This window comes from Ailuropoda melanoleuca, unplaced genomic scaffold (genome assembly GCF_002007445.2).
Source record: "Ailuropoda melanoleuca isolate Jingjing unplaced genomic scaffold, ASM200744v2 unplaced-scaffold5920, whole genome shotgun sequence".
Classification (NCBI taxonomy): Eukaryota; Metazoa; Chordata; class Mammalia; order Carnivora; family Ursidae; genus Ailuropoda; species Ailuropoda melanoleuca.
In genome coordinates, this window is record NW_023232948.1 from 242,584 (window position 1) to 266,575 (window position 23,992).

Here is a 23,992-nt window from a genome sequence, read left to right on the forward strand (position 1 = left end):
GTTTCAAAGTAATGAGCTGCAATTTCTTCTCACTTGTGTTTCTCTATTAACTGTAGAAGTTATACAGCATAGACTCCCCAGTGAAAGGGAAGCGATCTTCAACCCCTGACATATTTTGTGTGTCGTTTAATTAAGTTGGACATTTGTGGTAATTACTATTTTCTATGAAGTGTCCGGAATCTGCAACACAGAGCTCATGCATGCTGATCTGGGGGATGGAGAGATCATTAAGAAAAACATACCATCTGACCATACTTAGAAGTTGGTTTAAGAGAGCGAATTGTGGAACTGATTTTTAGATTTTTTTCCCTCGCTTTACTAAGATACAGTTGACAAAAACTGTATGTACTTAAAGTATACGATGTGGTGCTTTGGTGCATGCACACATGGGGAAGTGTTTCCCCCTCAGGCTATAACACACCGGTCACCTCACAGAGTCACCTTCTACGTGTACTGAGAACACCCTGGATCCACTCTCTCACAGATCCCTAGTATTCAGTGCATTATTAAGCACAGTCACCATGGTGAGCATCAGACCCCAGAACCTGCTCGCCCCTCTGAAGGTTCTGGGGAAGAATCCAGCTCTCGTGGCTGCCCGCGGGCCCTTGGCGCTGCTGAGCTTGTAGACACGCCTCTCCAGTCCCAGCCTCCTAGTCACACGGCCTTCTCCCCATGTCTCTGTCCAAATCTCTCTCCTTCTAAGAACACTGGTCACTGCCTCTGGGGCCCATCCATCATCTGAACTTCACCACATCTGCAGAGAGACCGAGGTCAGGCGCAAGGGTGCAGGGGGGCACAACTCAGCTGCTCTTGCCATCATCCCTTCACGGGAGAACTCCTTTGCGGGTTCTGCACGTCAGGCTCTGGGACGCGAGGATGACGCACACAGCCCTGCCCTCGTGAGCAGCCCCTGCACAGAACAGGAGAGCGGGGCTGGCCGGCAGGTGCCTGAGGACAGCCTGCAGCCTGGCGCCTGGAGAGAACCGTGTCCAAGAACGAAGGGTGCTTTATCACCGTTCCTACAGCAAGGCCGCGGCACCTGCCGCCCGCCCCTCGGGAGACCCATGAGCGGGGGCCACCCGCATGCAGCAAACTGGGGTGGATTCTGCTTTACCACTTCTGCTCAGGATATGTTTCTCCAGAAGCTAGAGGAAATGCCCGCTCTTGAGGTGTGTACCTGATCTTTGTGTCGTCAGGATTTACCTTCCTCAGAAGACCTCTGACTTCCTCTCACTGGTTGCTCTCCAGCAAGGCGGAGCCGCTCCGGGATCGCACGCTTCCAGGCTCTGCTACCCCCCAGGCTGTGCTCCGCGTCAGGAACTACCCAGGAATTCCTGACTGTCCTAAACTTAGGATCTGTTGCTCTAAATAAAATTAACCCACAACAGGCCTCGATGAAGTGTGTCGTTGTGTAGAGGGACCAACTAGAGAGCTGCATCTGTGACCATCCTCAGTGAGGGACGGCCCGCAGTACAGAGCCCTAAAGAACCCAGTCGGGGCTTTCACGGCGAGGCAGCGCTCCTGGCTGTGCGCTGGTGGGCTCAGCTCCCACCGCAGGACGGTCTCCATGCTGCGATGCGGTCTGCCAGCGTCCCTGCCACCCCCGGGCAGTTTACCCAGCCGGGCTGCATGGAGACGGCCTCCCCGACGCCCTCCCTGACTCCTACGACTAGCATCCAGCCCGGCGGCGGCTGGAAGTCATTCTAAGTGGCTGATGCTGTGACATAACTCTTGATAAATATTTTCAGTATCATCTGTGTTGAGTGTAATATTTCGTCCCACATCCCCTGCTTGCCGCCTCTGAAGAAGAGCTCAACTGTGAGCAGTGCAGCGGTAACAAACAGAAGCACGTATACATGGTTACCTTGTTCTGCTTTCTCTCAAGTAGTGATTTGAGAGTGATTTGTCCTCCAGTGATTGAGGAAAAAGTTCTGCAGAACCACAGCGGAGGTGACTAACCTTCCAGCACCGTCTGTCATTTCACACACTTGAGCTCCAACCTAGTGTTCCATGATAACCATCTCCTCCCTCGCCCAAATGCCTTGGCTGCTTCTGAGCCACGTCCCTGGCGCCCATGTCCCTGGCACCCATCCCCGGAGGGCTTGCGGTCCTCTGTTCAAGGTGCAGCCTCGGGGCTGAAGGACCTTGCTGGAGGCTGCGTCCCCTCCACCAGCAACATCGATGTTGTGCTGACTCCTGCCCCCGGCCTCCATGTGGGTGAGGGGAGCCCCGGCCTCTGTGTGAGTGAGGGGAGCCTGAGTCCCCTGCCCACCTCCCTGCCTAGCCCAAACTCATCCCCCGTCCATTCCAAGAAGACCTGCTGCCCACCAGGATGAGTGTCTCTTCTTCCAGACAGGAAGGGATTCACATGGAGACACGACAAGGGACGCACTCTAGGGAGAGTCCAGCTGCCTCAGGGAGCTTCCGTGGGCCTCTTCTCTCTGGGCCAAATTCCACCGTTATGGTTGAGAGCTCAGTGAACGTGGGCAGATCTGATGCTCTGGCCCCAGCTCCTTCCTCTGCCTCCCCAGTTGTGACAGTGGAATGAGATTCTGTTGGCAATCTGCCGTCTGAACCACGTTTGTGTCCAGCTTAGCCTCATCCATACAGTCACTGAAACTTCACTTAACAAATGTGTAGTTAGCACCCGACTGTTCGCCAGAAACTATTTCAGCAGTGAAACAGTGAACAAAAGACTTTAAAACTCCCTGCTTACACAGCAGGTTACAATGTAGGAGGGGAGTCATGTGAGGGACAGGATGAGTAAATCCACACCCAGTCTGTGCGGTGGGATGGGGGACCACAAGGCTCAGAGCGAGGGCGGTTGTAGGTGGGTGACCAGGCCCACGGGCAGGTGGCTGAGGGAAGACCCGACAAGCAGGTGCGTGGGGACCTGGGGGGAGCAGTGCGGGAGAGGAAGCCAGTCTGGGGGCGGGGGTAGGGATGAGCTGAGTGCAGGCGCAGATGGCTGAGGTCAGCTATGCGGGCCCTGGACGTCGTTGGGGATTTCTGGTGTCAGTTTTCGGCAGGGAACATAATCGTCTGTCTTACACTGTAGGAGAGCCTCTGCAATGTTTTTTAGAGCAAACGCAGCAAGGATCAGGTGAGACACAGCCATGGAGGCAGAAAGGATGGTATCTTGGGCCGGGCATCCCGGAGGAAGGGATGAGAACTGATCCCATTAAGCAAAATGGCAGAATGCACCATTTAAACAATTACTCCATTTTATATGGTTTCAGAATTGTGAGGTTCCACAAGTATTTTTCTCTGAAGGAGGCAGAAAGATGTAGACTCTGCAGAGGGTCCCACACAGCTCAGGGCTTCTCTGGGACGCAGTCTGGGCTGCTGCTGGCTCAACAGCAACCGGAACAGAAGGCAGAGTGGGGCGTTCTGCACGTGCCCGGAGGCCCCGGTGAGGGAGCCAGCCACATGCTCACGCTGTGGCCTCCAGCCTCAACANAGCCTGGAGGCCCCAGTGAGGGAGCCAGCCACATGCTCACGCTGTGGCCTCCAGCCTCAACAGCGGTCATCAGCAGGCCGGAGACTGTTTGCTCTGCATCTTTGAGCCCAGAGCAGCACCTGCCACACACACCTGACATACGCGACTGACACACACTCCTGACACACACCTGACATGCGCACCTGACACACACCTGACATGTACACCTGACATGCGCACCTGACACACACCTGACATGCTCACCCAGTAAGCTCATCTGACACACGCACCTGACACACACCTGACATCACACCTGACACACAGCTGACAAGCTCACCTGACACATGCACCTGACACACACCTTACATGTTCACCTGACACAAGTACCTGACACACAGCTGACATGCAGCTGACAGCACACCGGACACACACCTGACACACACACACCTGACACATGCACCTGGCTGGCATGTATGCCTAACTCCCATACCTGACATGCACACCTGAAACACGACACATGTGCCTGACACACACATCTGACACATGCACTGACATGCACATGACACACACCTGACATGTGCTCCTGACATCACACCTGACACACTCCTGACACACACACCTGACATCACACCTGACACACATGTGCATCTGACACACCCATAACACACACCCAACACGAGTACTTGACACACATGCACCTGACACACACATGCCATGCACACCTGACACAGTGCAGACCTGACTAGAGAAGGAGTACAAGTGCTTTGCTGCTGCTGCTGGGGCAGCTTCCCGCAGAGCGCTGTCAGAGCCGGGCTAGCCCATGGTTTGAGTCAGGCCAGCACATGTGTTGTCACATTCCTGCGTGAATGTCCAGTTCTGTGCCCATAAGGAAGTTCCAGAAACAAGCCACAGGCTCTCATGGCATCAGGCAAAGATGGGACAAGAGTGACCGCATCTTGAAAGCCATCTGAACGGTGTCCAACATGTTTAGATTTTCCTTTAAAGTGGAACAATTGCCCCAACCTGTTAGGACGGCTGCTTTATGGACATGATGCCCTCGAGTGCTGATGCGGATGGGGGACAGGTTGATGAGGCTGGGGGACAGGGTGACGACGGTGGGGGCAGGCTGACGAGGATGGGGGCAGGCCGATGAGGATTGGGGGCAGGCCGATGAGGATTGGGGGCAGGTTGAAATTTTGTGGAACACAATGTGCAACAGCCGTGTCTGAAGTTGGTTTGGTATAAGCTAAGTACACGCTTTTCCCATGGCTCAGCGTTTCTGTTCCTAGATGCCTACCTAACAGAAATGAAAAGTAGGTCCACATGAAATCCTTTATACAAAGCTTATAACAACTTTACTCATTATTGCCCAAAATTAGAAACACCCACATCCCTCCCTGGGTAAGTGGCTAAACGAGATGGGGTCTGTCCAGCCAGCAGCACCCCATGCAGAGAGGAGAGAGCGCAGGACGCGCACGGCAGCGGGAGTGAAACTCGCACGCGTGGGCATGACATCAGCGCATGCGGTGAAGAAGCCAGACGCAGAGGTCGCATGCTGTGCAGTCCTGTTTAGGTGGCAATCTTTAAAAGGCAAAACGAAGGGAACAAACACCAGGCTGTGCTTGCCGGGGGCTGCAGGTCAGCGGGGAGCTTCATGGGGGATGGAGAGCATGCTGTCCTGATCACGGTGCTGGGCGTGCCACCATGCACATTTCGTCACATCACTGCACACACCTAAAATATGCAACGCTCTGTATGCTGATTACACCTTGACAATCTGAGGCACAGGAAATACTGTTATGCCTCCTGGTAATTTCCTGGAAGATCAGGGAATGAGCACACTTTATTCTTGGCCAGGAAAGCAGGGGAGTGATTCGCGTCAGGGTCGGGGCACAGAGAAGCCATCAGAGGAGCTGGGAGCAAACCAGGGTTTGGCATGCAGTACAGGAAGAGGACACACTTTGGGGTCAATTTGCCCCTGGGCTCCCCACTTGTAATTGAGTCACCACTCTCTCCAGACTGTAAGTGTCTTCCTGTGTTAAGTGGGGTCATAGGCACGGCAGAGACTTTATTCAAGGTCTTGAGTAGAATGGACTTGATCCATAGATGTCTTAGAAACATAGATGTTTCTATTCCAGGAATTGGGATAGCATCCCCCCATGCACTGTAGGGACCACCAAGCCGGGCTGGGGGCTGCCTTGTGGGATGGCCCCAGTCCTGCCATGCGGAGACCTGACCTGCACTCCCTGAGCTACCCCAACAGTCTGAGCCATGTTACTAGACCTACAGCAGCCCACCTGTAAGAAATGCATTTTACCCAGAGCAGGCAGGTACACACGAATGCACACCTGCATACCTAAATCAGGAAGAAGTTCCACAAGAGCTGGTTTCCTTCACTATGTGAGGTGCCTTCTGTTCTTTTCTAGCCTGTACTCTATGCTATTCTTTTAAAAATCATTCTGGCCACAAGCCACAGAACTGAACCGTGCCCTAATAAGTCACCAGCTGCAGGTTTAAAATCGTCCCATTCGAGAGTGTTCAGGACTGAGTCCGCCTGTGAGCCCCGGGGAGCACCTGTTCCCCAACTTTACGCACAGGAGCTCGAGCCCACATCCACACAGAGTCCAAGGAATCTTTTTTCTGAGTCACTCAAAAATTCCATCAGTGGCACAAAACCCATCAAACGTATTTCCTTATTTACTTGGAGCCACGCCCCACTGTCCTGCTGTGACTGTTCCCTTTGTAATAACACCCTATCCTTCTATGGCGGGGTATCGTGTCCGCCTTACCCGGCGGCTGCCACTGTCCTAGCTTGGTCTCTGCACTAAGGCGCAAACTCACACAGTGCACAATTGCTCCGTTCAATACTAAACCCACCTTCCTTATGTTCCTTTAGTTTTCAATAGACGGTCGCTTCCCGTGGGTGAACACATTTAACTAAGGAGGTAGGTGCCAGCTGTGATTCAATGGCATCTATTGAGAAATCACACGGGCAACCGGATGCCTTGTTATGCTGCGTGAGTGTGCTGTCTGTGCAAAGTGCAGCCTCTTGTGGGTGGGTCACAAGGAGACGGACACTTGCCGCCCAGGCGTTGTGTTCTAAAGTAGCCCCACTGAGTCACTGCTGGATATTTAGGGGTCTACCAAGGGTAGGCATTCATTACCGTCCACCGGGCTAGAGGGGCCCAAACCCAATCCCTGAGCAGTCTCTGACTGTCACGAGTCTACAGAGGGCTTGGGGCCCTCTCCAGACCACCACTGGAAGCCGGGGCAGGGGTGCATCCCCAGCACCCCCTTGTCTGACGAAAGAGCAGGGGCAGCATTCCGTGGGCATTGGGAAGTCAAGGAAACATTTGCCAAAATGAATTACTTTCACCCACTCTTTGATGATATTTCTAGAGTGTGATTTATAGAACTTACTCTTGCTAACCAACTGGAAAGATTCAATTTTCAGGTTCCTTTTATTTTTCTCTAGAAAATCTCAGCAGTACTTTTTCTTCATTAAAAAGAAAAATATTTTCTGTAGTTACTCTTCCAAAGTTTGATCTTGCAGCCGACAGAGCTGGTCGATCTTCCTTCAGAATAATGGAAGGATGAGGGGCCCACAGCATTCTTCACAAGGGGGTGTCACTGCTCGGCTGGAGTTGCGACGGGCGGGGGTGGCGAGAACAGAAGCGGGAGAACACAGAGCTGCACGATACCATCCATTTAGTGGCTGAAGATTCTCACATCCTTCGTGATGACAGACGCGCCCAGGAACGCACAGGGCCTTGGTGGCTCCATGTAACATGCTTGCGTTCCATTTTAGTGAGTTTCTGAAGAGGGCTTAGGTGCGTTTTAAAAATCTTCCTGCAGTCTTCCTTACGTACACATCTATGTGAGAAAACCAACGAAATCCTGATAACATCCCACTGCATACTTACCCCACCGTGAGAAACAAATCTCCTCTTAGGATGCGAATAACTGTCCATCTTTCCTCTGTGTTCCTAGGGATGTCACTTGATCGACTCTCCTACAGCCTTCTTAATTTTTTATAGTTTGGCTGAGCCAGCGTGTGTGTACTTTTAGCAGAGTCAGATTAATTTCCGCTGGGACCCACACTAATATTTAGATCACACACTTCCTCTCAGCTCCCCCCCATCCCGGTGCAGACTTGAGTATTGTTACCCTCAGAGTGACGCTCCTGAGACGTCGCTCTACCTCCCACTGACTTGTCTTCGAGGAGACCTCTGTTCAAAATGCCCGTTTTTGCAAAGTAGCACGTGCTTGCTTCAGGCGATGCTCGGGAATCCAAGTGCACATACAGACTGGCTGATTCTCAGGTAATTCATGCAGAATAGGGCACCTCCTGTATACAGAACTCACCTTTTTACTCCTGCAGGTGCTAGACAGATAGCCTTTGGCTGTAATTTGATTTGGTTCATTGCACTGGGCATATTCCATGGTGAAGGTGTGGGTGAGACAGAAAAAGGGGTTCCTGGATCTTCATGCCCGAGGAACAGGATGGATGCCTATCTGCCCTCAGGGGCCGTGACCAGAGACCTACCCTATTAGCTTAGGTCAAATCTCTGGCTAAGGGCCAACAGGTACAAACCACGCCATAAAATACCAAGACACGTAGTAGAAACGGCATTCTCCTGACCTGTTTGTGATAGATGCACATTCAGCAGACACCATGATGGAAGCTGGTTGCCCCCCATGTGTCTGCACCCACACACTGTTCTTCCTTCCCCATGTCCATAAATCTCCACTTATCTACCGTCCCCTGCAGCCCAACTCAAGTGAGCTCCCCCATTCACCCTTAAAGTGTAAGGAATCATGGTCTTGTATTGAATCAGGCTGGGACACATGGCATGAAAGCTCAAGCGCCATTGGCCACGTCAGTCTGTCTGACCTGGTGTCAGATCTCTCACACTTTACCTGTCCACGGTGTTGGTTGGAAGCATCCTTCTACCAGTCTGCTCAGGGGAGTGTGGACCCCAAACAGCTAGCTTATTTATGACCCTGACGTTTACTTTCTCGTGTTTAAACATGTGGATTACTGTGGGTTTGACAATTCAGGGCCCACAAGAGCCTACTTCTTGTCAGAGGCACCCAGTGACGTCCTGTGAGCAGTTTCCAGGCCTCCTACGTTGGGGATTTGCACCCAGGAGGATACAAGTGGGTGTTAGCAAGCTATGAGAACCTCAACTCACAATAAACGTGTCATGTATGGACATAGCTCATTTTCTCAGGGAGTCCATCTGTGGTTTCTATAACATTTTCAAGTTCTTCAAAACACTGAGACCATGGCTTTGGATCCTAGCTTCCTTGGGTGAGCCCTCAGGTGTCCACCATTCCTGGCCATTGTTCTGCCTCAAGACCTCACTCATTTTGTTTCTCTCTCCATGTACGTGTGTCTTTGCTAAGTTATGTGGCTCTCCAGTGTCAGAGCAGGGGGTCCCTGAGCTTGGTGATCCAAGAAGGACTTACTCTCTGATCTTAACAAAGATGAGGCACTAGCTGGGTGCAGAGGAAGGAGGGCAGCTTTCAGAGTGTTGTGAAATGGAAGGGAGATCAAGAGTCAGATGTACCATAGCCAGATATGACTCATGGAGCAGAAAGTCCAGAAAACACTAGTCTTCCAGAAATGATGTTGGAACAAACGAATGTAGTGACCTCCTCGGGACCCATAATTCCAAGTGGTAGTCCTGAGAACCCGAGGCACAGCCAGACAAGTGATGCTCCCGGTGAGGCAGGCACGGGTAAGACAGACAATTATTCCTGCTGACCTGGGAGGCTGCAGGTCTCGCAGTCGATGAGTTTAAAATGTGTTTCCAGGGGCGCCTGGGTGGTTCAGTCATTAAGCGTCTGCCTTCGGCTCAGGGCGTGATCCCGGAGTTGTGGGATCGAGCCCCACATCAGGCTCTTCCCCTGGGAGCCTGCTTCTTCCTCTCCCCCTCCCCCTCCTTGTGTTCCCTCTCTCGCTGGCTGTCTCTCTCTCTCTCTCTCTCTGTCAAATAAATAAATAAATAAAATCTTTTAAAAAATTATTTTAAAAAAATGTGTTTCCATTCCATACACTGAAGGGACTTCCTGAGCTGTGTTGGGTCACCAGAAAATGCGAACAGGAATTGTAAAGGGCACATATAAGAAGAAGCAGAACCGAGTGATAATTAGCCCCAGCTCAGAACGCTGGTGCCTGGGCTGTTTTCAGGTTGAAAATGTATTTTTGCAGGAGGAAGCTTTGCCCTGAGCAGTTGATAGGATTTGCTGCCCACATTTGAAAACTCTGCAGCATGTGTAGCCATTAATGTGCTGTAAATGGGCATCTGAAAATCAGACCCATTGTGGAAGGAGTGGGGACAGAGTTGACTTCATGGAGGATGTCATGAAGCAAAAGTAAAGGCTGTACTTTCCACTTTTCCTTGAATATGGATTCTTGAAAGCAATGAACAGTATCATTCTCTATTTTGTTTTGGTAAGTCATTGATTTCTGTCCCCCTTATCGTTCCTCTTATACAATGTTTGGCCAACCCTGAGATGGAGAAAATCATTGATTCTGCGGGAGTCTCTTCCTTGCACCTCATCCACAGCTCCTAAGGCGCATGCTGGCTGGTGTCTGTGCCCCATGGTGCTTGGCAACCAAGTGGTACAAACAGCAAACAACCTTTGGTTGGATGGGAAGACTTGAAAGCTAGAATGATTTATCTGGTGGGATTTATTGTGCAAGTATCTTGGTTGCATATCTAAACGGGGTGGTGCTGGTGCAGGGACATAATTTCCCGAGGACGCCCTGCAGTGAGCACGCATTTAACCCATACACTTAGTAAAACCACACTGAGCCCATGTCACTTCCTGCCTGCTGTTCCAACATGGAGGAATCATGTATGGCTGCGGGAGGGCTTCAGCGTCCCCAACAGCAGGGCTGTGCTCTCTGGATCTCAGAGCCGGCTCATGACTTCAGTGAGTTTGCCTCTGTGCTTTCTTGAAAGAGAACAGGAGAGGGGATGTCTCCGGGCAGATTCAAAGTCTTTCTTCTGTTGTGTTCAGCACCGTATGTACAAAGAAAGATGGGCATAGGCATTCAGACCCCTGGCTTTAAACAACTTAAACCAAGAAAGAAGATGTTTGTTTAAGCAAAGACACAGGATAGCTGGTTCTTTTGCTGGCCCACTGCGTCACTTAATAAACGGTTTGCCAAATAAGATAGTTCATGTTAACAAAATAAAATTAAAGCGGAACAGTGTGTTTAAAAACCTGTCCCGATCTAGCGTGCATGCATTTCCCACACAGCCTGTGCACAAGACACAAGCACACAAGCCGTTGGGCAATGAAGCCATGAGGCCCTTCCCGCGCCAGGCTTGATGGGAAATACACTTTCCCTTATGCTGGCAAAGACTTCTTCTGGAAGAATCTTGAGAAGAAAAGTCAAAGCTAGATGACATTTTATGGGTTTTTTTTTTTTTTGATAAGGCATTAAACTATTTGGAAAATGAATTTTAAAAGCTCCGACTCTTAGCTGGCCCAGAAAATTGAACTCTTTGGGCACCTCTGTGTGCAGAGCGTCAGCAGGACTGCGCTGTCCCGGTCACCGGGCTGCATGACATCACTCCCAGCGAGCAGAATGTCCGGGTGGAGATTACAGGGGTGGGGCCTGAAGCCCTGCCCCCCCATGCAGCCTTGGAGTGTCTGCTGGGATTGGGTCTGTGTTCTCAGGAGGGCACTGCTGACGTCTTCCTGATGGGGCTCAAAGGAACCACACCTTCCAAACACAGACATGTCCCAGTGGTCGTGTGTTGTCTGCCACCTTCTGTCATGCTAACCCGACAGTTTGGGGCAGACTAGTTCATTCACATGGTATATACATGAGAATACATGGGTTTTGCAGACACTTGTAAATTCAGAGCACTTAGTTTTCCAGGTCATAGTTTTCCTCTTAAAAGAAATGTGAAAAGCCACCTGATCTACCTGTTGGTACCTAGACAGGCCAAAACTGAGATTTCTTATGATCAATCATTAATATCTGTAATGAGTCTGCAGCCGCTCGCTCTGTGTGACTTTTGTGGTTCTCTACCCTGTGTTTTGTTCCTAGCTTTAGGAGCTTTATATCTGAAACAGAGTTTGGCATGTGTTCAAACTCATTGCATGACTTTTTAAAGAATTTACAGATATAACAATAGAATTTATTGAATGTCTGCTCTGTTAAATAATTATATCCTTTTTTATGATTCTCACAATAGCTCACAGTAGCTCTATAAAATATCTTGTAGTTAATAAGGAAGGCCCCATCTTCAGAAGGGAGGGGGATGGGGGAATGGGATAGGCTGGTGATGGGTAGTAAGGAGGGCACGTATTGCATGGTGCACTGGGTGTTATATGCAACTAATGAATCATCGAACTTTACATCAGAAACCAGGGATGTACTGTATGGTGACTAAGATAATATAATAAAAAAAAATTAAAAAAAAATAAGGAAGGCCCCATGAGATTCACACTTAGGTACTTGCCCTGACAGAGAAGGCACCTGGGGTCTGGCCTGCCTTGCCCAGACTTCCTCCCAGCCCCACTGCTCCTGGGAGACGCAGCACAGCCATATGCCCCCCTGCCTGAGTGACGCAGCTGGGGACAGTCACCTAGCAGAGGGACAAGGCACGGGGCGGGGAGCTCTGTCCCCCAGCCGCGTGAGGCCACCGCCACACCCCCTCCCTCCCAGTGCCAGCTCCAGTGGGTCCCCAGTATCTCAGGCCTGTGCTTGGTGGGAACTGCAGCCCATCGAGGCATCCGAGCCTGGGGCCCAGGGACCAGCAGGGAGGGCCTGGGGCATTTCCGAGGCCATCATAGAAGACATTCTTCCTGTCTGATGTGAGGGTCCCTGAACCACCTGAGTCTTTGCACTTTTGGGGGAGTCTCAAGGGTTTCCAGGAGGAAATGACCCAACTGGAGCTTTACAGAGTATCACGACTACACAGAGTACCACAACTACACCTGCCTGCCTATGAGGGAGGGACCGCTGTGGGCAGAACCCTAGCTACACGTGCGTGATGCCGCTTGCCCAGTTGCAAGATTTTGCACTGCCATGGGGGGACAGTGTGCACCTGGCATCCGTCATTGTCCCTGGAGGCTCAGGGGCTGTGCAGAGAGGCTGGGAGTGCAGACATGCAGGGGCTCCTTCCGAGGAGCGAGAGGCGGGCTGTCAGGACACGCCGTGGTCTCCCCTCCACAGAGAGGCTGGACGAAGTCCCCGGGAGCTGTCACGAAATAGGACGTGTCTGTGAGTCTTGAAAACATCATTTGCTCAAGATTGGTGATTAGGGCCCATTAGATTCAAAACTAGCAATTGTTACAATGATCAGAATTAAAATCCTTCTTTTAAAGAAAAGGCAGGAGTCCACGTGCTCACACGCAGGTTTGCACACCATGGGGAGCAGCGGCTGCGCCCAGAAGGAGGAGAGGAGGTCCCTGGAGCAGCTAGGGGGAAGGACCACGGCGGCCACACAGAGACCAGACACGGGAGCACCCTGATGAGCCCCGTGGGCCTCTGAACAAACTCTAACTGGTTTGTACTGTGGATTGTTCCATTTCTCGGCGCGCTGCTGTGTTCGAGCCTGCAGACCTGGACACTCACCTGGGGCCAGCCAAAGCCATGCTCATGAGTTCCCAGAATTCAGTACCGCAGATTTGCAGAGGAAAGTTCAGCGGTGATTCTTAAGACTCATTTTAGAGTTCTGTAGCTCCTCGCTGCCCAGAGATGCATGAAAAGAAAGAAAAATTAGAAGCCTGGTGGCTTAGCCCTACACATGGCAAGTCCTGTCCCTAAGAAAAGCCAGATGACCTCAAGCATACTTCATGGTGCAGTAATATTTTATCATGTGGGCTGAATCATTTGGTGATAGCGCAGAGCCCCGATCTGGAAACTCAGAGGAGTTTCTCATTGATTTGGGGTCACCGGGCTCTTCCCACAGATTCAAAGTGCTTTGAGGTCACCAGGCTCCTCCTGCTCACTCCAGCTGGTGAGATGGACACGGGCCTGAGCTGTGAGCTGATGGGGACTTCTGTGTGACCATGGCATTTGATACGAAAACACTCCTGCTATTAGTTCCTGATCTCCTACAGGCGATGCGTGACAGAGCAGCCCAGCCCCCCATGTCCATCATCGTATTAGAGGAGTGGGGGCAGACACAGATGATTGTGTGGTTTCTGGGATGCTGGCACTCGCCCTCAAGCTGAATCATCAGACGGGACCCAGATACTCCACACACCAGAAAGCGGGATTGTCCCCTTAGCGACTAGTCATATGTCCGCTGACCTATCTGCCATTTTCCTCCCTTACATCTGCCCTGTTGGAACTTTATTTTGCCACCATGGCTGCCACGTCAATAAGGAAATGCAATCTTAAATGTTGGTAAGAATGAGTAGGTTGAGGGTGGAAATTATGCGTTAACACCAGGCATCCCCACGGTCTTTCTTCCAGAGCTACGTGAGTTCTGGGGACACTGAGTGCGCCTTGACAGGAGGCTTCAGAAGGGACCTTGGGAATTGGGATGATTTTAATGCAGCCGCCCCATTATTTTTCTGTAAAAATTTATTTTCGTCCTCCTTTTCTCTCATCTTGGCAGTTAATTATAAGCTTTTTTAGTTCAATTTAGACTAGGTTGATTAGCCAGACCTGCTCTACACGATAAACACAGTTAATGAATTGCAGGTTTTCCCTGAAGTTTTTCCACCTTAAAGCACAGGCAGGACTTACCTATTCCCCAAAAGCAGAAAATGTTTTTTTTTTTAATTTTGTTTTAAAGATTTATTTATTTGAGAAAGACAGGGAGAGAGAGAGAGAGAGGAGGGGCAGAGGGTGAGGGAGAATCTTAAGCAGACTCCTCACTGAACACGGAGCCCCACCACAGGGCTCAATTTCATGACCCTGAGATCATAACCTGAGCTGAAATCAAGAGTCAGATGCTCAATGAACTGAGCCACCCAGGCGCCCCAAATGCAGAAAATGTTTTTAAGAGCAGTCATGCATCTTCTAAGTTCATGGAAAACCAGCAGAGAAATGCAAGGGCCATGACATGTCCTATGAGACAGAGAAGTAGGAAAAACACGTACTTGGTAGATTCCATGAGTAGATGCTTTTTCTGGTAGAGACAGCTCATGAACCATGGCCAAGGCTCTGTGTTCCAAGATCAGCATGAGCTAAGACAGTTCAGTGGGGCTGGTACTTCCCTGGTCCTTCTCCAAAGCACCCAAGTTCAACTGCTGACAGATGGGTATGGTCTGAAGTATGGGCCCATTTTGCAGATGAAGGACAAAGTCAGAAAATCAAGTCTTTAACTTCAGGATCCCTGCTCTGTGTTTTGTTCTTCAGGTTTCCGTCCATCTCTTGGTCCTCGTTACCTGGGCTCTGTGCTCCACCCGGAGACCTTCCTAGGTGGCTCAGCTGTCACTTACTTTGGGAGGGAAGGGACACCAGCGTTGCCTCCCCTGAGAGCTGTTTGGGTTTTCATGGAGAAGCTTTCACAGACAGGGAGGAAGGCAACTAACGCTGAAGGCGGGTTAGTGCCACGTACTCTGCTCAGGGACGTCCCATAGGTTCTTCATTTTACAGATGGGGGACAACGCTCACGTTCCCTGTCCCAGTCACAGAAGAGAGCACATGCTTCTACCCGGGTGTGGGCCAGCGGGCCCTCACCGTCGAGCGGCCGGGAAGCTGTGCAGTCCACACAGTTGTTCGTAAGGACAGCGGGACTCAGGCAGATGGAGCACAGAGTCCCTGAGGATGAATCCAGAAATCTCAGCTTTGGCAGCTGCTCTGGCAGCTGCTCAGAGACACGAGCTTGTGGGGTCTCTGTGACTTAGGAGGGAGCCTGTCGGGTTCCAGAGAGTTCTGAGAGAGCTCCGCCCCAGGGAGGGGAAGGTCCCTGTGAGAGGCTGTCTGCCTGGCCCCAGAGGCCGGTGCTGTACGTCCTTTGGGACGAGGCTCCTGAGCCAGGGAGGGGGCTGCCCTGTGGACCCCATCACCCTGCTCTTCTGGCTCCTCAGTGACCCCCAAGAGCCCCACGTCAGATGGGATTTTCACTACAGAACCTAAATTGCTGGAGGCAAACACGCTGCCCGTGAACGTGGCGAGGGAGCATCGTGCATTTGTGCCACAGTGTGAAAACCCGCATTTGTGGCTCCTGATCACGGGATAACTACCAGGGTACGGTAGCTGGACCTGGTGCTGTCCATCCCGGTCCCACTTCCCTCATGTCACCAGGACCCCACAGGACCGGCCATTTGGGTGGATTGAGGCAATACTAAGTAACCGAGCTGCCGGAGCGTGTGCCGTCCGTCTGCAGTGCGTCTCGGTTGGGCCTCCATAATTTGTTAAACTGGAAACTGAGGGCTTTAAGAATGAATTGCCGTCTGGGTGGCTGCCGTGAAACCTTGTACCTATTAGGGTTCCCGCTAGTCTGTGTGACGGGTGATGTATTTAAACAAGACGAATGACGCCTTTGGCACGATTTGTCAATGAATAATAGGTACCCAGTTTCATCTGTCGTTTTTTAACAAATGTTATTCACTTTTATTAATATCCAAAGAAATAGTGAGCAATGGCTAGGCCTGGGGCTATAGATCAAAATTCAGTTTTATGGCTAAATAGTCCTGAAAGTGGCTATTTACAAAGATTCGGGGTCTGAAACAACCACCCACAAATCAAATTTTTGAACTTGCTTTCTTTCAGAAAGTAAGAATAAGCATAACATTTTGGCTATGAAATATTTTAATATACAGATTTTTATGATACATTTTATATATAATTATCAGTGTATTCACATCTGTACAACAATTGAACATGATAAATCATAAGCAGAGTTACTGGGGTTAAAAACACATTTTTAAAAATAACTTACCCCGTGGAGTCCTGACCTAATCCGTGTGACCACGTGAAGAATTCCCATGGTGCTTTTGCCCGGTGTGAACTCACATCACTGGACAGAAATCCTATGCTTCTGTGTGAGTTTCCTCCAGACTGTGGGCCCCGAGCATGGGTTACCGTGCCCCAAATTCAGGCTCAGTCAACAGGGGTCTGCCGAGTGGGGATTTCTGTTATGAAGGTCCACAGGTGTTCAGTTTTCGAACATGACAAGGAGGCAGTGGGGCTGATAGCCAGGAGACCATCCCTCTCAATTTCTGTTTCCAGGAAATGCTTGGTTCAGTGCAATAGTATGTGTGAAAATATCGTCTTTTCAATGATGCTTTGAGGAGGAATTTTAATAAGGTAGGACTACGCCAGGATGCACTCAGTATTCGGTCCTCGGGCAGAGTCAGAAATTCCCAATAGGCCTGGGCCTCTCATGGCTGCTGTGTGGTGTGGCCTGGGGAAGAAGACTCAAGGATCCTTTTGAAACTGTCCCCAGAAAAGCAGGCTACACTTCACACTTCGTGGCTCCGAGTGGGGACACAGTTCCTGGCACTGGCCACCATCAGGCAGAACAGGATGCAGTGTGGGTGCTTGGGGAAGGCTTACTGACATCCATTTACATTTTAGTATGAACAAGTTAGTCATAGCTCTTTTCTGAGCCCAGATTTTGATTCCAGAAAAAGCGCTTAGGGAGGAGATGGAGGACAGTGGGCACATGGACACCTTTGAAGGGCACAGAAAGCCAAGAAGAAGTGGTGCCAGGCACACAGTCGTCTCCCCATCGTCTTTCCAAGAGTGTCTGCGGGGGTTCTGGCTGACAGGTGAGCAGCAGATGCTGGTATGCAGCCTGGGAAGACGTGGACTCCAGAGCCAGAGAGTAGGGTGGGGCCCCGGGTCTAGCCTCAGCACCTCCATGGCGTGGCCGTGGGAGTGTTGTCACTGAGGTGTTCTGTAACCATGTGTGGCGATGGCTGGCAACCGGCCGTACAGTGATCATCATTTGCAGAGTGTGCAAATACTGAATCATTCTATTGTATGCCCTAAACTAATATAGTGTTAAATGTCAGGCGTGCCTCCTAGGATTTTAGGTTAATTACCTGAAATCCCTGAGCTCCCCCTCCTCATTTACAAAATGAGTATAATAGCATTTTATCTTCGGCGTTCAGATACCGAGCGGCCTCCTCCAAGGCAAGGGTCTGTGCTCAGTGGTTGAGTGGAGGCAACAGGCTGTGTGTCTGAAGAAAGGGGCGTCGAGGGGCCGGGGGCCTGGTTTGGGGCCAGTGGGTCACTGTGGGCATGGCCTCTGTGTAGCTACGAACACTGCACACTGTCCTTCTGAAGGAGTTCCCAGGATGGAAAGGCCTGATGGGGCCTCGCGACACACAGCGCGATGATCTCTACCTTTACCCCCTGCGCCGTGTTCAGGGTCTGCAAGGAGCTCAGGTGCAACCATTCTCAGGATTATGCTCCAAAGCCACCTTCGTCGATGCCCAAGAAGCCTGAGTGTGTCACAGACGGGCAGCTAAGAAGACACTCCGCACTATTGCTTCTGTGTGTGGCCTACACACTGTGAATGTCTGGAGAGCAGGTTTCCGTGCTGGACTGGGAGCTGCCTGCGCGCCGCTCATGGGCTTCTGGTTTACCTGGGTTGGGGTCACCAAGAGCCTCGGGGCAGGAACCGCACCAGCTCCCAGCTCAGCATCCGCCATCCTCCTCCTTCCAGACCGTCTCACCTGATAAAGAAGGACAGTCACAGGGAGGCTGCACCGTTGTTTCGGTTGTACTTCTAAAACACTATCCACTGGTCGAAAAAGATCCGCAGAGCACAGGAACTTTAGAGGAGAACCAAAGGTCACTGTCATCCTGTAATCAGAGACGTGCCCGTGGGCATCGTGATAAATGCCTCCCATCCTTCCTCCAAGCACAGCAAGGATCCTGAAGTGCACGGAATTTGCACACCGCTTTTCTCGTGAGCATTGCATCCGGAACTTCTACAGAATAGTGGAAAGGTCTCCCACGCTCTACGCTTTGTACCGAGGTGTATGGAACCGTTCTGCCTTGATCCACTTTGCCGCATATCTGTAGCGACTTGTGTGAAGTCCCTGGCAAGGCACGGTCATAACCGAACGTTTGCTTGTCCTGCACTCGGAGCATGTGACACGCGGCGTGGAGGTCGTCCCGTGGGGGGATGAACAGGCAAATCCAGACGCCAGATACCCATCCTGTGTAGCAAATTAAGACAACATGTCAAATACAGAATTTAGGAGTATTGAAAAGTTAACATCGTGGCTTATTTGAATGTTAAAATGCCGAAGGAACTCCACTCTAGACAGCAGGTGGTGTAACAAAGAGATTGCGAGGGAGAGGTAGCAGGTGGAGGGTCCCATTCCCTGTCTTCACACGAAGCCGGTAATTCCAGGAGCACCTGCACACCGTGGGGCTGTGCTGGGTGCCCCTGCAGCCCACAAACGCTGGCCACGGCTGGCCACACTGGCCCGTTGGGGTTGGATGTCAGGTCTGCTGTTTTTAGTCGGAGGAGGAGAAGGTAGAATCAGGGCCTTTCATCCATTACTTTGGTTCATTCCACCAAGTGAGTGGTTCTCCACCCTGGCTGCACACGAGACTGGGCTCCGGTGCTGTGAAATGGACCAGCTGAGCCGGGGTCTCCAGGAATGAGGCCTGAGCCTCTTCTTGGGAGTATCAAGCCAACACTGAGCCAATAAAAGCACAGAGTGCCTTCGTAAATTTGAATTTCAGACAAACGACAGGTATTGCGTAGGGATAACAAACAAAATTATTCTTTGAGTATCTGAACTTGAATCTAACTGGGCGTTCTGCATGTCATGGGGCCTCCGTACCCAGGGACTTCCCATGAGCGAGCGTTAGAATGACCCGTCTGTCAAAGACACAGAATGGGTTGTGCTGATCTCGGAGACATCACATCACGCAGTACGCTCAGTGGTAACCCCAGGTGCAAAGGCCAGGTTTTCCTAAGCTTCATAAAATGCCCTTCTCTCTGTCTTTAAAGTAGTATTTCCAGTTTAAACATGATAGGCAAATCTTCAAGCAAACTTTGCCATAAAACCTTATTAAATACAGAAAGTAGTGCCAAGGATTTAACACTGCATTCGTTTGGAATTTAGATTTAAAACATATTATTTAAAATACAATTGATGTCACTTTTGAAGTGAATGGTGTTCAACTTTAGCAGTAGACAGGTACCGTTTCATCTGAAAGCTTTCAGATATTTAAATAACAAACGGTCTGCTTTTTACTTCAGCATTTTTTAATCTTTTTCCCAGGTCCAGAGCAATTCAACAGTGGTTGCTGCTATTAGTCATAACTGAACTCCTTGGAAGACGCATTTGTAACTCACATGAGGGAAGGGGGGTGGTGAGCTGAGCTCCTGAGCCTCCAGGCCTGGAGGCAGGGCTGTGCCTGCGACTGCACACCCCTCCAGAGCATCGCAAATGCTCACGCCGCCACCTGTTTGCAGAGCCCTTTGTTGTCACCCTGAGTTGGGCTGGGGTTGACTCATTAGCGACTTTGCATTGTTCTCTTAGCAGGACGCCAGACTTAAGTGACACTTAACTATGAGTGAGAGTTCTGTAGACTTTAAGGGCAGCTTCTGCTGAGACTTGATCCTGGGTCCAAAATTAAAATCGTGAGCGTATCTGTGGCTTTCAGAGAAAAGCCATTAGTAATCATCGTGGCAGCGGCTGAATGGCACAGCTGTGAATGGAATAGAAGGGAAGCGAACATTAAGGCTAATCAGTGTCTTTGTCCTAACAGAGCAGAAATGAATTCTTAATTTAAGCAGACTTCAAATCCCGTCATTAGGGAAACGGCTAAAATGCAGGCTTGAGTATGCTTTTTTTAAAAGTAAACTTCTAAAGAATGGGAAGAATCTAGAAACTGGGAGACTTTTGGAGTGCCAAACTTCGTGGGCTACTTAACTTCCTCAACGGAGTTCACAGAGTCCTGGGAGCAACTGCCATGTGTCGTGCCTGAAGCCTGTGACTGCCTCGCACTCGGGGGGTGTCACTGTGCCCGCACGGATAACACCAGTGACCCCTCAAGGCCCCTTTCTATCTGTCAGGAGGAATTTCCTGATCTCGGCCACATGGTCAGGAAACATCTACACAGGTAGGCCCGGTAACTTGACCACCAGCCTCCACCCAGTCCCCATCCTGTAAAGAGTCGTGGGTGGTGTTCCTGGGGGAGACTGATGTTGGGGGATCTGAGCAGACCCCACATGAGCAAGGGGGATAAATCTCTGAGCGGAGAGGGACATGCAAGAGGACACAAGTGTGCAGATGCCAGATGGACAGAGGCAGTGAGACCCGGGGGCAAGGAGGCCCATGACCTGGTCAAGGCCTCTGTGAGCCATGATGGGCTCCAGGGTTGGAAAAGGAACAGAACAGACTTGGAGTGGGACTGACCCCGAGGGAAGACCTGGAATCTGCTGGGTGCTGTGTGGGGGCCAGGAATGGTCTTGGGGACATCAGCTGGATGTTGAAACCTACATTTAATAGTAAATCTTCCAATTCTACTCCCATTGGAGCAGAGCCTCCCGTCCCAACAATAAAAGGAAGTGACTGTCTTCTTCAGACGGAGATGAGGCTGGCTTCCATTGTCCTGCTGCTCCCGGACGCCACGTGTGCCCTTCAGCCCTGGGGTTGTGCCAAGGAGCCCCACGGGTGCTGCCAGAGCGGACGCGGAGGCCCACAGCCCTCCTCACATGCATCCCATCTCTGCACGATTCGTAGTTTGGGGCTCTGGTTAGGTCACATTTGGGAATGAGAGTGTCCCAGTAGTGGCTTGTGCTCCGACGTGCAGTGTGGACGTCAGGGTTTTGGAGGGGACAGGGGCAGCCACTTCATCGCTCAGTTGGGAAGGTCACGTGTCCACCCTCTCGCTGCCATGGGAAGCCAGGGGGTACATCGATCGATAACATAATACATTCATGGAAACGCTGTCAGGGGCAGGAAATGGGGGTGGAGTCCAAGCATGGTGGGTTAAAGCCGGGGTTTTGTTTTCTTGGTGTTAATGGGGTAAAAACAGTATTATAGTCCTTTCCACCAAGAAATCCAATGCTTTCTTATGAGCAATTTCCCTTTTCATATACAAAGATTGTTTTTCCTTCGACCTACTATTTTGAAGCCTTTCCTGTTTCTTATTGTCAATTCCAGGGTAGTGTGATTGGAGGCAACCATTCTGCACCCGAAAGGAGTGATTTGTACCCATACAAGAGGGTTTAAACACCCAGAGGTGGAAATCAGTAGGGCTTCATAGGTCAGGTCCTTATGAAATGCAGGGTCACTCGTTGCTGATGCCTCCAAACAGAGGTGCTCAGCTCAGACACGCCGCACACACGTGAAATCAGGCGTTGGCTCTGAAGACGCACCATGACACAGAACCAAAAACGCCTGCTTGTGCTCATCCCGAGATCGTGCAGCAGCCGCACTGGGTCACATGTCAGAAGGCGCTGATGTCATCAGGTTTTGGTATCAAAGACAAATAGCTCATAAGGTGGGTTCAGTCGGAGGGGTTTTGAGTGCCCAGCCCGAAGCAGGCGGGTCCCTTCAGGGGTCATGACAGCGAAGACCAAACTCATGAGATGCATTTCAGTGCATTGTGGAGGGTTTCCAAGATGTTTACGTCTATGGCACACTTCTATTTTTGCTAAGAAAATGCGATGGAAGTTTGAACATGAGATCAGACAAAGGCCTGCCTCGTTTTCCAGCACCGACTCGTCTGGCACCTCACGCTGCCCTGTTTCGGCCCCTCCTGGCCGCGGCAGGGTTAACGTGGATGGTGGGAAACCAAGACGCTGGGTCTAGGCGGCTCACCGCCCGGCGGCTCGGAAGGTCTGAGTGCAGAGCCCACAGAGCTGCTGCCCCCCACACCCACGCACGCTTGCTGCTCGGCTGACACTTGTCTGTGTGACATCGGAGGGGCAGAGTTCCGTCCTCAGCACGGACTGGGCGGAAGAGGGACACCTGAGGGCATGAGCCTGCATCCGGACAGGTTTGCAGATGCCGCATCAGTGGGGCCGTCAGAGGGGCGCAGTGTAGCCCGCGGCCCTGGTGCTGCATGAACTTAGCTTGTCCCGCCTCGCACGTCCACTGGCACCCGGGGAAGACTCTGGGAAGGGCGGGGGGGCCCGCACGTCTCAGCGGCATGGCGGTCTGGGTGAGGTTCTGGACTGTGAGAAAGGGTACACTCAGCGACCACACTGACGCTGAAAGGGCCTGGCAGGGTGAGGCAGGACTGTGACCTAATTACACCGGCGCGCACTTTGAACGTGCAGCTCTATCTGCTGCGAAGCAAAGCCAAATGTTGTTTGGCTGCATTTGCCCTCAGCCCATATCCTATTTTTTTTTTTCTAACTGTGAAGGTTTTCCTTAGTTGAGTTGCTTCTAGTCCTCGTTTTATCTCAGTCTGTCTGATAAATGACAGGAGCAGAGGCAAAGCATGCAGTTAATCATTCCTACCCTTAAAGCTTAGGACTGACCTTCACACCGACTCACTGTCATCTGGGGAGGATGGTTCTCGAAATAATGAGATGGGTCCCCGGGTCCAGATGCAGGGTGATTACACGGCGGAGCTCGCACTCTATGTGAATGCTAGGCTTTGTGGGCTCGTGTGAGCGTTCTGTCGACGGCCTGCGTGTGCTTGGTATGTGTGTGTTAGCTGACCTGTTGTACTTGTGAGTTCAACAACCAGCACCACGTGAACGCGTCCTTCTAAGTCATTGTGTTGACGCTTGCCCTGTCTCTGCTGTGTATATGTGTGTTTAAGGCACGGAAGACATAATCTGAAATGGAAGGTGGGTTGTTTGGATTTATTCTGCTAATTCCAGGCTTCCCCGACTAATGCAGGCTGCTTTCAAGCTGGCCACACAGACCACGTGACCATGGTCCCCATGGCAACTGTATTTAATTAGAACTGTGCATTATATTGCATTATATTTCTAAACAAATGAAAACGTAGGCATCTCTGCTTTCACATCCTACCTCATGTGGTCATCTGACTGGCCGGTACTGGACTAGACCATTCATTAGCAGGGAGACACAGCCTCAAAGTGTGCAAAGCTGCATTAGCCGTGCGGAGACAGGCCGTGGTCAAATCACACTAAATAATTTTAATAGGCTGTCTTGTAAAATACTTAGCCCAGTTAAGACCTTTATTATTCATATATAAAAGTTTGTATCACTTTTAAGAGCAATGGCTGGAGGTCCCCTAAGATGAAATTCTACTGCAGATTTGCGTGAGAGGTCGGCGAGCATCTCCCATTGCCGACCTTTCTTAGCATCTTGTAAAGATACAGAAAATGCCAATTTGCTGGATTGAAGATGGAGACAGCCTATGTGGGTTTGATCGCAATGCCCCAGAATGACTCCTTTTGCAGACTATAGCGTGGCTAACCGTATTTACTATTACTGGCAGGATGTAAATGTGGAATATTTGCCTCAAAACTCATTCATGAATATTGAAAGCCTGCATAAATGCACATGGAAAATTATGTTTATGGAATACGTGCCAAAATGATGACATATATATTATATACATGATGTATTTCCAGAAGAGTCCTTACTTGAAGCTGCCTACCCCCATGGGGACACCAGCTGTCTACACCTCTCACTTCTGATTCTGTGTGGGGTTGA

The 23,992-nt window shown here is 50.8% G+C and overlaps 1 protein-coding gene across 1 annotated transcript in view; it reads left to right on the forward strand.

Annotated features, from left to right (window-relative positions):
- DLGAP2 (DLG associated protein 2) overlaps window positions 1-23,992 on the forward strand; it is a 401,616-nt gene that overhangs the window by 174,057 nt on the left and 203,567 nt on the right.